Below are 9,726 nucleotides of genomic sequence, written 5' to 3' on the forward strand. Positions count from 1 at the left end.
TTATTACATCCTGATAAATCCACTGTTAGTTGAAAATATCCTAAGTCAAAAATGCATTGAATACACCTAACCTCGCAAAAGTCATACCTTAGACATGTTCAGAACATTTACATTAGCCTATAGTTAGGCAAAATCATCTAAGACAAAGGCTATTTTATAACAAAGTGTTGGATATCTTGTGTAAAGTATTGAACAGTGTGTGTGTGTGTGCTCAGTCTCTTAGTCAAGTCCCATTCTTTTGTGACCCCATGGACTATAGAATACCCAGCTCCTCTGTCCATGGGATTTCCCAGGCAAGAATACTGGAGTGGGTTGCCATTTCCTTCTCCAGGGGATCTTCCTGACCCAAGGATCAAACCCACATCTCCTGGGTCTCCCGCCTTGGCAGGTGGATTCTTCACCACCAAGCCACCTGGGAAGCCCATTGAACAGTGGACTGAAAGTGAGAAGCCGCAGGGTTGTCGGGATCCAGAATGGTGGTTGGTGTATCAGTTGTTTGCCCTTGTAATCATGTGCCTTGCCACCTCTCCCCAGCATCACCAAGAGCCTTAAACTGCGAACCTTCAGCTGGGGAGAAAATCAAAGTCCAAAATTTGAAGTACGGTTGTTACTGCATGTGTATGGCTTCCACACTACAGGAAAGTCGAAGAATCCCAAGTCGAACCATCATGTCCGGGGCCATCTTTATGGTCCTTTGGAAAGAGAGCTTTTACATATTTCCAAGCAACATTGCAAAGAAAATTCGACAAATCCCTTCAGTAGGTGCTAAATACCATCAACATCTGAATCATCTTTAAATCATTTCCTTAACAATAGCTCCATTTTGAATGGTACAAATTACTTGGCTAAAAGAGACGAGGAGAGCGCCAGCATGCTGGTAAACTCTCAAACTCAGATGACGTCGGTGTGGCTGTCACTTCAGATACGTTCGGCAAGGGAATGGCGGAGACACCTTGGAAATGCTTCCAGTTGTTTCTCTTGAAAATTTCCAGGACTGCTTACGAAGCAGACTTTGCCAGACTGGAAGGGACTACATACTTCTCTAGAGGAATGTAGTGTTATTAGGAATGGTCTTCTCCCTGCCCCTCTCCAGTGCTCATCGTCACTGCTGTGGCAGACAGAAGGATGCTCCCGCAAGGATGTCCTCATCCGAACCTGGGGGCGTAGTACCTTCCAGGTGAAAGGGACTTTGCAGATGTGCTTAAGTGAAAGGTCTCGAGATGAGGAGGTAACCCAGCGTTACCTAGGTGGTCCCAACGTCATCCCTTAGAGGAGAGAACAGCAGATGAAAGTCAGAGATGTGGCCAGAGAAGCAGAGGTCAGACGGATGGGAAGGGGCCGTGCGTGAAGGGGTGTGGGCAGCCTATGAAGCTGGAAAAAGCAAAAAAAAAAAAAAAAAAAAAACCGATTCTTCTCTTTCAGCCTCCTGAAGGAACACAGCTCTGCGGACACCTTGACTTTAGCTCACTGAGACGTCTTCCTCCAGCACTGAAGACAGTGGGGCTGTATTTTTGCAGCCACTAAGTTTGTGACAATTTGTAACAGCAGCAATAAGAAGCATCCAATCGGTCTGATGTTCAATGTGTTCTTACTTTGTATCACCTGATAAGGCACTCACTTTTGGCCATTTTGTCTTTCTTTTCTCCTTTCAAAAAGCAAAAAAAAAAAAAAAAAAAGAATCAATTATTGAAGGCCTTCCATATGGTCGGTACTCTGTGTGGCAGAAGGGTATGTCAAATATGAGACAGGAACTACTTCAAGGAACTGTTTCGGTTTGAACTTAGATTGGAAGATAATATATATATATATATATATAGCAAGACAACTCTGCAAGAAAAATGGAATAATAAAAGTAGGATTTACATTAAGAAGAAAAGAATATATAAATTCAAAAGAAAAGAAAAGGAAGGGAAACATACATTGCATTTCTTCTCAGAATTACAATAGTTTGGGGCTTCCCAGGTAGCATTAGTGATAAAGAATCTGCCAAAGCAGGGGATGTAAGGGATGCAGGTTCAATCCCAGGGTGGGGGGTATCCCCTGGAGGAAGGCATGCCCATCCACTCCAGTATTCTTGCTTGGAAAATCCCATGGACAGAGGAATTTGGTGGGCTACAGTTCATAGGGTTGCAAACAGTCCAACATGACTGAAGCAACTTAGCACGCACCCACATTAACTTTTTTTTTTTTTAAGAAAACTAATCCTGCCTAATGGCTTGTTTTGAAAATCTATGGATCATTTCATGTCATCTTTAGTCATATGATGGAGAAGGAAATGGCAACCCACACCAGTATCCTTGCCTGGAAAATCTCATGCACAGAGGAGCCTGGTGGGCTGCAGTCCATGGGGTCACAAAGAGTCGGGCACGACTGAGGAACTAATACACACACACACTGTTCACAGAAACACAGCAACTAAGCAACAACTGTTCATAGAGTCAAAACGTACACCAAAGACTTATACAGACAAGGACTAAAAAACTTCCATTTTTAGAGAATGAAAGGTTATCACATGATCCAGCTTTTCTTTTCCAGTTTTAACTCTCATCCTCTATTTAGCTAACTTGGTGTTCTGAGCTCTTAAGTCTCCCCATATTAGCTAAGATGAAAATTCCCCCCTCTTCCTGCACTTCCCTAAACAAGAGGCACTAAAGGGGGTTTTATTCAGTGGCATTTCATCAAACTTTCTAAGGGAGCCATTAAGTTAAAACCTTCCATTTATCCAATAGCTTAGAACTAACTTAGAAAAGAGACCTCCCTCCCCCAAATAACTGGAACACCAGAGTGTAGTTCACAGCAGATGTTGGCTACCTACAGATCCTGGGCCAAATGCACCATTTTTGTGTATGAAGGTTTATTAGGATGCACGACACCATTTGTTTATGTACATGATTGCTTCATGCTGTACACACAAGCTGAGTCTTTTCACAGAGGCAGTATATCGTACGTGAGCACCTATATGATATTCCCATTTTTTCCTCACAGCCTATAAAACCTAAAATATTTACAACTGGGCCCTTTACATAAAACACTGGCTGACCCCTGAATTAGAGGATTCACTCTGGAGTCAGACAGACCCATAAATTCTAATTTCACCTCAACCATTTATGAGTTATGTCATTTGGACCAAAGGATTTAATCTCAGTGGACCTCAGTGTTCCTTATTTGCAACACGGAGGTTTCAGCACCTAACTGAGAGGAGACTGAATTTTTCCAATCCTTAAATATGCAGAAGACTTGATGCTCTTTCTAAATCAGGAGAATTAATTCTTCAGGGTCGTCGAGCTTTGACTATGCCTCTTTCCAATACTTCACTGCCATTTTTGTCATTTCTCTGAAGACAACCTTGGCTGTCACCAGTGAAAAAAGTTAATTGGATTTAGAGTCAAAACATCCTGGTCTGAAACCAGCTCTGTAACTTCCTGTTTTTCTTGTTGTTTAGTTGCTATGTCGTGTCTGTTTCTTTGAGACCCCATGGACTGTAGCCCGCCAGGCTCCTCTGTCCATGGGATTTTTCACTCAAGAATACTGGAATAGGTTGCCATTTCCTCTTCAAGGGGATTTTCTCGATCCAGGGATCAAACTTCTGTGTCTCCTGCATCTCCTGAATTGGCAGGAAGAGTATTTAGCACGGAGCCACCTGGGAGGCCCCTATAACTTCCTACTATAGTCATTTTAGACAAGTCTCTACATATTCCTAACTTTCCACTTTTCTGTCTGCATAATGAAGCTAAAATACTTAAATCATGGAATTGCTGTAAATATTAAATGAAAAATGAGATAACTTTTATGGAAGCACAAAAAAAAACATTATTTTGCATGTTTTTTATTAAAATAATTATATGGTAAAAATGAAATGAGGCAAAAATGCAAACATACTCTGCAAATGCTAAAGACAATATAAACATCAGCCATGTGTGGGACTTCCCTGGCAGTCCAGTGGGTAAGACTCCAAGCTTGCAGTGCAAGGATGTGAGTTCAGCCCTTGGTTAGGGAACTAAAATCCCACCCGCTATGTGGTGCAGCCAAAAAAGTATAAAGAATAAACAAACATAATTAAACAGCCATTTGTATGCAGCAATATATGGAGTAAAATTGATCACATTTTAGTGTGACTTGAAAAGTCATATTAAAAGCCATCTAATTGTCATGGCTCATGACAGTTATTTCTTATATGAGACAAAACATGGAAGGAAGCCAAATGTTCTTCAACCAGTAAATAGATAAAACAATTGTGGTATAGCTGTTCTATGGAATACACTTGAATAATATAAAGAATGTGTTATTAAAACATGCAATAACATGGATAAATCTCATAAACATCATGCTTGAATGAATGAAATTAAACACAAAGGGCTATGTGATAATTCACTTTGCATGCCAATTGGGTAGGCTATGGTGCCTAGCTGTTTGGTCAAAAACTCATACATATGTTGCCATGAATGTATTTTTTAGATGTGTTTGACACTTAAATCAGTAGTCTTTGAATAAAGCAGATTGCCCTCCACACTATGGGTGGGCAATAGATGGGTGGGTCTCAGCCAATCATTTGAACACCTTAACAGAAAAGTCTGAGGTTTCCTGAAAAAAAAAAAAAAAGAGCCCTGTCTCCAGACTACCTTTGAACTCAAGACCATGACATCAGATCTTCAACTTTTGTCAAAACGTCCAGCCTACCCATCTGCCTTGCAAATTTCAGACTTGCCCATCATGATAATCAAATGAGTCAATTCCTCAAAATAAAGCTCTAGATCGACACATAGAAGAAAAAAGCTCTATTGCTCCTCTTTCTCTGGCTGCCTATCCTAAAATTCCATTTATATGAAATTATAGAAAAAATAAAACAGTAGCAACAGAAAGCATATCAGTGCATATCAGTGATTTCCTGGAACTTGGAGCATGAGAAACTCTTTAGGATAATGGAAAAGTTCTAAATATTTATAGTGGTGGTGATTACATGACTGTATAAATTAACAAATTCTATCAAACTGTAGATTGAAGGCAGGAGGAGAAGGGGATGACAGAGGATGAGATGGTTGGATGGCACCACCGACTCAATGGACATGAGTTTGAGCAAGCTCAGGGAGTTGGTGATGGACAAGGAGGCCTCGCATGCTGCAGTCTATGGGGTTGCAAAGAGTTGGACATGACTGAGTGACTGAACTGAATTGATTAAACTGTATGTGCTGTGCTTAGTCATTCAGTCATGTCCAACTCTGTGACTCCATGGCCCACCAGGCTCCTCTGTCCATGGGGATTCTCCAGGCAAGAATACTGGAGTAGGTTGCTAAGCCCTCCTCCAAAGGATCTTCCCAACCAAAGGATTGAACCCAGGTCTCCCGCATTGCAGGTAGATTCTTTACTATCTGAGCCATCAGGGAAGCCCAAGAATACTGGAGTGGGTAGCCTATCTCTTTTCCAGGGGATCTTCCCGATCCAGGAATTAACCAGGGTCTCCTGCATTGCAAGCGGATTCTTTACCAGCATGTACCTAAAATGAGTGAATTGTATTGTATTTAAAATACAGTTCAATCGAGCTGGGAGGAAAAAGTCAGACTGCAAACCATATTATAATAGGCCATATATGACTGTCTCTTATACATCACGAGTAAACTTAATTAAAAATTACGTTTTGTATAACTTCATTTTTTCACGACTAGACTGGGGTTCACTGAATGTGGATTACTGTCTAATACATTGAGATGTTCAAGGTGAGCAAACAGACTAATACATCTGTCAGGCAGAAGCATGGGTAATTCACATATTCATTATTATGAACAAGTTAATTAAAGTCATAATATTAATAAATCGCATCTACTAAAGCCATTATTTTATTCGCTTCTGATTTATGTACAGTCTCTCTCTTGAGTAAATGGGAATTTTTATGTGGCAGTAAAAACTTAATGACTAATATATCAATCCACAGTAAACATCATCCAAAGGCAACTGTGATAAACATGAAGCCCCTACAGTATCAGGGAAGGACAACAGTATCAAAAAGAAAAGTGTTTATTTATAACTTCAGATGTAGCCGGAGCATTATCAGTTCTGATGGGGATCCTTTGATCTCTGGCTCTGAAAGCATTTTACAGCAGTTCAGGAGTTATCATCAAGAAATCACACACTCAGGACAAAGCCCTTGACAAATGTATGGGAGCAGCCAAGAAACAGCTAAAAACCTTGGCTCCGAAGTTTCACCTCTGCGCACAGCTGCCCCTCTGTTTCAACAACTCCACAATAAACAAACCAGCCTACCCTTGGTGTGCTACAGCTTGCCTAGCCATGAGTCCACTCGCAGAATGTCTCAGTGCAGCCATGAAGAGTGATCACCCTATGAATCCAGACACGCCACATCCTTCTGCTACCAAGACAGCTGGGACCATGGTCCAATGTCGCTCCTGCGGTTGATTCAGAACACAAGAAAACCCCAGAAATGGAGAACTCTGTGTCTAAAAACGCCTAGCCATGTAGCTTATGGCACTGGTCCCCCAAAACTCCAGTCTAACCTTTCACTTTCAAAGACGCTAAATCAATAGATGCCAACTAAACTTGTAACTGGGCTTACTTGTAATTCAAAAAAAAAAAAAATACTCAAAAGGGTTGACAGGTGTCAGTAGGTGCTGACTGATTTTTAGGAGATATATTACAAAATGAGGGTGCCAACTTAAACTGTCTCTGCTGATGACCAACAGCAATTTCAATTTCTTAAAATACAACTGCCTCCCTTTCAGACACTGCTGTGATTGTTCAGGGTTTCTCTACACCTCTCTTTTTCTGCAGGTCTTTTCCGCTATTGAATATGTCAAGACTCGCCAATCGGTAAGAGTTATGGCTTTTTCACACTGAAACCCATTTTTAGGAACTACCGCTGTACCATTAGCACCCCTGAAATCTCCATCCTCCACAGTGATGACTGGTTTGACAATGTCCACCAATTAGGTATAAAGTCAAAGTGAGAGCTGCTCAGTTGTGTCCGGCTCTTTGTGACCTCATGGACTGTAGCCTACCAGGCTCCTCTGTCCATGGGATTCTCCAAGCAAGAATACTGGAGTGGGTTGCCATTTCCTCCTCCAAGGGATCTTCCTGACCCAGGGATCAAACTTGCATCTCTTGCATCTCCTGCATTGGCAGGCAGATTCTTTACTACTGTGCCACCTGGGAAGCCCCTAAAAGTCTGCATAATAGTGCACAAATATGAAGTTTATTAGCACATATACAGAGAAGGACATGGCACCCCACTCCAGGATTCTTGCCTAGAGAATCCCTTGGACAGAGGAGCCTGGTGGGCTGCTATGCATAGGGTCTCACAGAGTCGGACATGACTGAAGAGACTTAGCAGCAACAGCACACATACATGTACAATAAGCTCTTTCAGGGTGAATGTATTATCTTTCTTTGGGTTCCGAGCACTAGCAAAACATCTGGCGCAAAATAAGTGTTCAGTTAGTACCTGATTAGAAGATGAGTAAGTCCCATAAAAAAGAATAAAATAATGCCATTTGCAGCAACATGGATGGACCTGGAGATTACTGAAGCAAACCATCATAGAAGTGAAAGACAAATATATGGTGTTACTTCTGTGTGGAATCTAAAAATTGAGACAAATGAAGCTATTTTCAAAACAGAAATAGACTCACAGACATAGAAAACAAACTAATGATTAGCAAAGTGGAAGAGGGAGGTGGATAAATTATGAGTTTGGGATTAAAGATATCCACTATTATATATATATATATATATATATATATATATATATATATATATAATAGATAAACGGGCTTCCCTGGTGGCTCAGAGGTTAAAGCATCTGCCTGGAATGCAGGAGACCCAGGTTCAACCCCTGGAGAAGGAAATGGCAACCCATTCCAGTACTCTTACCTGGAGAATCCCATGGAGGGAGGAGCCTGGTAGGCTACAGTCCATGGGGTCACAAAGAGTTGGACACGACTGAGCAACTTCACTTCATTTCAATAGATAAACAGCAAGGACCTACTGTATAGCACGAAGAACTATATTCAATACCATGTAATCACTTATAAGGGAGAAGAATCTGAAAAAGAATATACATATCTGTATATATATATATGGTGGCCCTTGTGGCTCAGGTGCTAAAGAATCTGTCTGCAACGTGGGAGATCTGGGTTCAGTGCCTGGGTTGGGAAGATCCCCTGGGTTGGGAAGACCTACTCCAGCATTCTGGCCTGGAGAGTTCCATGGACTGTATTGTCCTTGGGGTTGCAAAGACCCGAACACAGCTGAGTGACTTTCACTTTCACGTGTGTGTGTGTATGGAACTGAATCACTCTGCTGTAGACCTGAAACACTGTAAATCAACTACGTTAGAGGCTCACTCATGTCTGTTTCTTTGTGACCCCATGGAATGTAGCCTGCCAGGCTCCTCTGTCCATGGAATTCTCCAGGCAAGAGTACTGGAGTGGGTTGCCATTCCCTTCTCTGGGGGATCTTCCTGACTTGGGACTGTAACCTGGGTCTCCTGCATTGCAAGCAGTTTCTTTGCCATCTGATCCATCAGGGAAGCCTCTGTAAATCAACTATATTTCAATAAAAATTTTTTTAAAAAGAATGAATAGGCCACGTCTCACACAATATACTGAAGAATGACAGAAACAGAATAGCATCTTTTTTTTTTTCTTTTCTGTCAAAGGGAAAATGTCTGAGGAGGTGCAGTGGAAGAGCTTCTCAGAACGTGAGTACTGTTTAGCTTGGCTCTTCTTTCCTATGAATACAATTTCTCTGAAAAATCTCCTTGGGTCAGATAGAAGCACTAAAACCTGTCTGTATCTGGGGGTCAATAAATTAAGGATCTCTAAGAACAAATTTTGGGGGGCTCCAAAGTCACTGTGGATGGTGATTGCAGCCATGAAATTAAAAGACGCTTGCTCCTTGGAAGGAAAGTTATGACCAACCTAGATAGCATATTAAAAAGCAGAGACATTACTTTGCCAACAAAGGTCCATCTAGTCAAGGCTATGGTTTTTCCAGTGGTCATGTATGGATGTGAGAGTTGGACTGTGAAGAAAGCTGAGCGCTGAAGAATTGATGCTTTTGAACTGTGATGTTGGATAAGACTCTTGACAGTCCCTTGGACTGCAAGGAGATCCAACCAGTCCATTCTAAAGGAGATTAGTCCTGGGTGTTCTTTGGAAGGACTGATGCTAAAGCTGAAACTCCAATACTTTGGCCACCTGATGCGAAGAGTTGACTCATTGGAAAAGACTCTGATGCTTGGAGGGATTGGGGGTAGGAGGAAAAGGGGATGACAGAGGATGAGATGGCTGGATGGCATCACCAACTCGATGGACATGAGTTTGAGTGAACTCCGGGAGTTGGTGATAGACAGGGAGGCCTGGCCTGCTACAGTTCATGGGGTTGCAAAGAGTCGGACACAACTGAGTGACTGAACTGAACTGAAGAACAAATAATCAAAAAATAGCATTTGACAAAAGGGCTGGGTATATATGCCTATAGTCTCTCTCTTTGGGACCTTGGAGGCTCAGCTGGTAGAGAATCTGCCTGCAATGCAGGAAATATGGATTTGTCCCCTAGTTCAGGAAGATCCCCTGGAGAAGGGAATGGCTACCCACTCCAGTGTTCTTCCCTGGAGAATCCCATGGACAGAGGAGCCTGGCGGGCTACAGTCCAAGGGGTGGCAAAGAGTTGGACACAACTGAGCGACTAACACTTTCACTTTTACACTTTGGGACC

Source organism: Bubalus kerabau, chromosome 12, assembly GCF_029407905.1.
Source record: "Bubalus kerabau isolate K-KA32 ecotype Philippines breed swamp buffalo chromosome 12, PCC_UOA_SB_1v2, whole genome shotgun sequence".
NCBI lineage: Eukaryota > Metazoa > Chordata > Mammalia > Artiodactyla > Bovidae > Bubalus > Bubalus kerabau.